The 6792-nt window shown below is 56.7% G+C and overlaps 1 long non-coding RNA gene across 2 annotated transcripts; it reads left to right on the top strand.

Moving 5' to 3' along the window:
• The first annotated feature begins 706 nt into the window (after positions 1 to 706).
• On the top strand, positions 707 to 4989 carry LOC106825382 (uncharacterized). 2 transcript variants are annotated; one of them, XR_001396632.3, is made up of 3 exons: positions 707 to 921; positions 3945 to 4189; positions 4852 to 4989. It is a non-coding gene; the product is annotated as an uncharacterized lncRNA (long non-coding RNA). The 2 variants fall into 2 exon arrangements; XR_006530362.2 differs by having other exon boundaries at positions 711 to 921; positions 3945 to 4165.
• The last annotated feature ends 1803 nt before the right edge of the window (positions 4990 to 6792 follow it).

The raw sequence follows: 6792 nt of genomic DNA, 5'->3' as shown, positions 1-6792 counted from the left end.
CTGTCTTTCGTAGGCAGAAAACCCTCCCCATTCCTGCCCCCAGCACAGTCCAAGCCTTAGCATGACTCAAGAAGCTGTGCTGGCCCAGTGCCTGCCGACTCCTCCAGCCTCACTTCGCCCTCCCCACACCCTGCACTCTGGCCGCTCGTGTCTCCTGGGGCTGCCCGCTGGCTGCAGGCTTCAGTGCCACGGGCCTCAGCTCATGCTGTACCCTCTGCCGGGGATGCCCTGCACCCACCTGTGCACCTCCACAGCCTTCATCCACCAAGACTCAGGGCAGCCTGTACCTCCTTTGTTGGAAGGCCTTCCCAACCCCAGCCCTGACCCCACACCTCCTCCTGACCCCCACAACTCCCTCCCCTCCTCCTCCTTGACCCCACCCCTCCTTCTACTCCTCCTCCCTGACCCCCTCCCCTATCCCCCTCCTCCTTCCAGACCCCATCCCTCCCTCAACCCCTCCTTCTTGACTCATCCCTCCCTCCCCTCCTCCTCCCTGACCACACCCCTCCCTCCACCCCTCCTCCCTGACTCCCCCCCTCCCTCTACCCCTCTTCCTTGACCCCATCTTTCCCCACTCACCCTCCCCGACCCCACCCCTCTGTCCGTTCCTCCCAGACCCCCCACCTTCTCCCAGTCCTCCTTCCTGGCCCCTGACACCGCCCCCCTCCCCACCCCTCCCCATGCCGTGGGATAGTGCCTCCCCACCTGTAGAGATTGTATATCCCAGCAGCTGACGCTGCTTCTGGCTCTTAGTAGGGCTCACAGCATTTAATTTGTGGCTTGAGGATAAAAATAGTAATAGTTACATTTATTGAGCATTGCCTCAAGCAGCTACTGCCCTGGACTTTCTCGGTGTGTTTCCTCATTTAAGCCTTACGCCAGCCCCGTGAGGAAGGTGCTGCTTACACTCCTGACTTACAGGTGAGAAACTGGGGCACAGAGACGGGCTGAGTGAACTGCCTGGCAGTTGCCCAGACCCACAGCGGGCTGCCGGCTGCAGCACCCCTTCCAACCCCACAGCCACCACCCCGCAGAACCTGCGGAGGGAAAGGGCATTCCAGGTCCCAGAGGGACCAACGGCTCGAACGCACAGACAGGTGAGTGAGGGTGGGGGCACCAAGCGGCAGTGAGGCTGCGGATGGCATGGGGCTGACTGCAGAGGCCTCGGAGGTCCCACAAGACGCCTGGCGACCCGCCTCATGAGGTTATGCTGATTCTCCCAGGACCCACCTGCCCCTAGGGGGACGCAGAGCCCTCAGCCCACAGACACCAGACGGCCCTGGTCAGACACCAGGCCACGGGGCACCGCAGCCTGGAGATAATCTTCAGGCCCCAGCAGTCCCTCTCCTGGGACGTGTGGCACAACAGACAACTGACCCCATGGGGCCAGGCATTGGTGCTAAATATAGGCCCAGAGGCCCTGAGCGAAGGGCAGAGGCTGAGAGGCCAGCTGGCCAGACAGGAGGGGCCACAAAACAGGCCACGCACCAACACGAAAGTCCACTCTCATCCCAGGAGCCCGGCTGGCAGCGTCTGTCGCCACAGGACATCCACCCCCAGAGCATGGCCTGGGCAGTTGGCAGGCGCGGCATGTGCCCGGGTCACACGCTCGGAGGGGCCAGGCCAGGAGCGATGACAGTGCAATTCAGACAGTGCAGCCGGCCGCTTCAGTGGCACCGGGAAAATTCAAAAGGAAGGGCAGAAAAGCAAGAACAGAGAGAGAGGAAGACAATTTAAAATCTGGACCCTGCATTAGCTGAGTGAACTTGGAAATATATCTTAAGGTCTCTGAGCCTCCATCTCCTTGGGTGTGAAATGCAGACGGCCACGTCTGCCCCTCAGGACTGTGTGAGATAAACGCCTCGTCTGCTCTGCTCCAAGGTCAGCTCACCCTAGGGGTCCCTGGAGGGGCAGCCTCACTGGGGCACGTACAAGACCACATGTGTGCATGTGTGTGAGGAGAGTGTCCTTGTGCACACAGATCCGCTGCAAACACGCACACTGACTGAATTCTGCCCAACAGCCAGTTCCTTTGAAATTATGCTTGATCAGAGGTTGAATTCCAGGATTCAGAGACTCTTGCGAGATCCCTGTTATCCCATTTTTTATTTCTGATTTCGAAAATGTTTAGGTAGGCTTGATGTGGATTCCAAAAGACCTACAATTAGAATTTGTATTCTCAGAGCACAAAGATATGTGGGTGGAGCGACTTACAGCCGCTCCCTCTGGTTTCTGTATTCTTAACAGGTCCACGGTGCATCTTCTTCCTCCGTTTCTCAGGGCTTCAGAGAGGGGAAAGATTTGCAGAACATTCTGGTGGCTAGGCCCAAGCTCCTTCCAGTGTGTCAGGTGTCTCTCAGCCAACATGTGCACACGCATGTGCATACACACACATGCACCAAGAAAGAGACGGAGAGCTATACTTTTAGAAAACAAGAGACTTCAACAGTTGCTTAATGTTTTTATAAGACTAGTCTGATGGCCAACTCTCCTGCCAACTGGTGGATTAAATTCACCTCTTTTCTTCACTTAAAGAACACGCACTTTGTGTGTGCAGTGTGCATGTGAGCTAAGCATTGTCAGTGCCTGTGTGCGTGTGTCTGATGGCACCAGCTTCTAGCAGGGCTGAGACCCATCCAGGGCCCCTTCCCTGCTTAACGGAGAACCCCCTGGCTTCACGGAGATCGCCTTCCCTCTGCCTTACTCAGACCAAGGCTGCATCTCCTCCTGCAGTGGCCTTCAGGGCTGGTATAGAAGCTGGTTCAATGAGCCCCCCTATAGCGCTCACAAGGCATTTGAAATCCAAACACTTGGTCCTCCTGAGACAGCTATTCCTGAACTCCAAGGCCGTCCTCAGGGAGCAAGGGAGAGGCCCCTGCACGGCCCCCTCCGCTCAGTGCAGACCACGTTCTGCCCTACATGTCCTCTTCCCACCCCATGCTGCCCCTCCAGCCAGGCCTTCTCCACCGCAGCACCGCGGACATCTGGACCATTAATTCTGTGTTGGGGAGGCTGTGCTGTGCACTGTGAGATGTTTAGAAGCATCCCCAGCCTCTACCCACCAGATGCCAGTAGCGCCCCCCACCCTTAGTTGTGGCTACCAGAATGTCTCCAGGTATTGTCAAATGTCCCTGGGGGGAAACTGTCCCAAGTCAAGAACCACTGTGTCCAACCAACCACCATCCCCTCTGTCTCCATTGGGAAGTTTAAGCTAATAACAACCTCTAACATTTACAAGACTTCATTCTAAGGAAGATTATACGTATGTAAGTCTTTAGATATATACGTAAGCCTTAGTCTTTATTCTAAAGAAGATATATATATATTTTAGTCCTTGCTACCTTCCTGTGGAGTATGGGTACCACCATTTTCCCTCCGTTTTATAGATCAGGAAGCCAGTGCTCAGAGAGGTTAAGCCAGTTGTCCAAGGTCATACAGCTAGCAAGTGGTGGAGCTGGCAGATGACTCCAGAATCTGGGCTCTTAGCCACTGGGCTCCACAGGGAGCTCTGTGGCAGACACTTTACAAGCGATTCTGTGCTAAAGGAGTGGCCCCAGCCTGACCTCCTGGAGTGGGAACAAGGAGGCACGATGACATCGACACCCAAATTGCCTGTGCTTGAAGCCTCCACTGCTCAACAGGGCTTGTGGTCTGTTGCAAACCAGGATTGCCATGCCCCCAAGCATTTCTTGGAGTCTCCAGGGGGCAGCAGGCATCTTAAATGTGCCCAGGAGGAAGCCCAGCCTGCCTTCTGGGCTCGACTCCCTCTAGTGTGTTGGGGTTTCTGTCACTTACCCCAATGACTTGGGTTTTAGGGTCTACGGCGTGAGTATCAACCACTCCGGTCACACCATAAGCCTGGGAGGGAGCTGCAGAAAAGCACCGAACGGGTTTCTGGAAGCTCTGGCTTCTGCAAAGCCTTGACAGAGCCTCTCACTCTCCAGGCTTGGTCTCCCCTCCTCAGAAGAAGGAACTTGGAGCAGATGAGCCCTGAGGACCTTTAGTTCTGACATCCTTTGCTGGTCTGCTCCTTCAGCTCTCATGGGACAGAGGCTGTGTGGGCAGAGGTGTCACCATTGCCAGTCCAGGCAAGACCCAGGAGGGCCTTGGTGACTCCATCTGAACAGCAGGATGATAACGCCTCCCTCACAGGACGGCCATGCAGGTACCCGGACCCCAGGAAGAGATGGTAAATCGGGGCGCCTGTCCATCCCTTCCCACCCCCAGGATGTCGGGACCCCTGGTCCCCCACTGTGTCCCCAGACCTGCCCCACACTCAGAACCCAGGTCCTCCTCACCAGAGCAAGCCCAAGGCCTTCCCCAGTGCTGGGGCTGGCTGACCCCTGTGTGATGTCACATCACTGGCCACTTTGGGTCCTGAGGAGCAAGGCCGAGGTGAGAGCTGAAACCTGAGAGCAGACAGCTGCCGTTCGGCTGGCTGCCCCTGCAGAGGTGCCAAATGGGTAAAGCTGCGTATCTGGAGCAGCCACTTGGCTCCCCGAGAGCTCTGCCTCCAGAGTGCTGGGCCAGGGCCTGCACTCAAGAGGCATCTGCCTTCCAATCTCCACTGCAGTCATGGAAGGAATGGGGCCCCAGACCTCGTCCCAGCTTCATCCGGATGGCGAGGGGCCGGCCAGGAGCTGCTGTGTCCAGCAGGACATGCCGTGTCTGACACAGCCAGTGGCTACTCCTGGGGAAGGAGGGCGGGCCTGCTACGTGCTGGTCTTGTTTAGGAGGGGCCCTTCCCGCCAGCTGAAAGGCAAGAGAAAGCTCCCAGCTCTGCTCTGAATGCATTTACACTCATGGAAAACCTGTTGCCAACAGCTAACTTGGGTTTAACTTCGTTCTCAGATTCCCAAGTAGGACTCAGGCACGGCGAGATCCAGCAAGGAATGGGCTGGAATGATCTGACACCAGTGCCCCTGCTGGAACCAGGAGGAGTGCTAACTCAGACTGCACGCTGATGGCATCTCCCAGCAAGGAAGATATCGTCTGCACAGGACTGACGAAGCATGCTCCAAGCATGTCCCCACCAGGCCCAGGACACCCTCCAGGGGCAAGACTCTCCCTGGAGAAGGTCAGAGCTCACAGGCAGAAGGCGCTGGGGCTACAGGTTTCTGCTGCCTGTGGCTCCTTATCAAGGGCTGAAACTCCAGAGCAGAGCAAGACAACCTTACTATGCCCCCCTTGGGGTGGGAATAACTCGGCGGCTGCCAGCGGAGGATAGTTGGCGATTTGTACAAGGCGGGCGTGGGGTTTAGAGCTGTGAGGCTGGCTGAGGCCATGGCTCTGCCATCCTCTCTGTCCTGCTCGTCTGTCCTGGCCACTCTTCTCTGAGGGGTCAGTCATGGCCCAGAAGGCCCCAGCTGGCTGCAAACAGCCTGTCCCATGATTGAGTTTGCACCTCAAATCTGCTAATTTTGATGGAAATCCTTCTAAGATCCCATTGGTCCTCCCTTTCCACGCATGTGGGCTGTTGGAAATAATGGGGCCAGGACCAGACAGCCCTTTGCCAGTCCTAGGGGCCCTGCAGGGTGGTGAAGCCTCATCCTGTGGGTGTCACCCCCACATCTAGGATGTCGACAGGGTGTGGGGCTGACCTGCCCTTCTCGCCCATCTTGAGGGTGAGTGATATGCCCTCTCTCTGCTCCCTATACGTGGAGAAGACCGTCTGTCTTCTCTCCCTGGAGTTTGCCTTGGTGCCCTGAGCTGGGAGGTTGAGGGGGGTCCGGATTGCTTCCCAGGAAAGGCACTGTCGGTCGGCCCAGCCCACAGGGCATAGCACCTGTTTTAAAGAGACGAGGAGAGGCCGGGACTCCTCTGCCTTGTCCTGGCTCCTTCTTTCCCTTCCAAAGATGCGCCTTCTTCCCTCCAGGGACTTGGGGCCTTTGTGGGCCCTCCCCACCCCTGCCGTCTGCCCTCTGTCCACCCCGCTCCAGAACACTGCCCAGGGTGAATGTCGGACTCTTGTCTGTTCCTCTTCATCTCCTGAAACCAAAATAAACTGATATACGAGGCAGCCAGGGCCGGGGGCCAGGAGCCGAGGCCGCAGGGCACTGCTTTTAGCAGGTGGTGTCCCAGCGCTGGGTCTGAGCCGTCCCAGGACTTGGCACTGACCCACAACCCAGCTCCACCCCACCCTCAACTGGCTCTTCCTCTCCCCTCTCTCTCTCTCCTTCCTGGAAGAGATGTCATTGTCATAAGGAAAATGTGCTGGTATTGGCATCCTCTCTGGGCCCCACGAGGTGTGGGAGGCTATGAATGCCTCCCCAGCACACACACACACACACCTTTATTCACGGGAATTCAGATTAAAACAAACATGGAGGGAAGCTTGGAAGGGAGAGGCCAGGTATGTGTGTGTGTTTGTGTGTGTGTGGCCAAGAGCCAGGCTGAGGCTGGCAGACAGTGCCATGGCCCTCCCCAGTTCAGCCCCAGGAGCTGTGAGCACATACATTCAACAGCTATTTAAGAGCACCCACTGTGTGCCAGGCACTGTTGTAGGCACTGACACACAGCAGTGAAAAGAAAGACTATTCTAGATGGGAGAGACGTGCAATAAACAAAATACAAATATATGATGGGTAAGGGGGATGATGAGTGCTGTGGAGAAAAATAAAGCAGGATATGAGGCTGGAGAGTGGGGAGGAGAGAGTCTATTTAGGATCCAGAGAGTAGGGTCCCCCTGGGCCATGCATGAGCCCTGCAGGCTTTCTCTGGGTGGTCACATCCTGCTTGCTGCTCCCCCCCAGCTGTTTGGTTTCTGCCTCTGCCTATTTCTGTCCCGTAAAA

The sequence above is a fragment of the Equus asinus genome, chromosome 7 (genome assembly GCF_041296235.1).
Source record: "Equus asinus isolate D_3611 breed Donkey chromosome 7, EquAss-T2T_v2, whole genome shotgun sequence".
In the NCBI taxonomy this organism is placed as follows: domain Eukaryota; kingdom Metazoa; phylum Chordata; class Mammalia; order Perissodactyla; family Equidae; genus Equus; species Equus asinus.
This window is presented reverse-complemented; position numbering and strand designations above follow the sequence as displayed.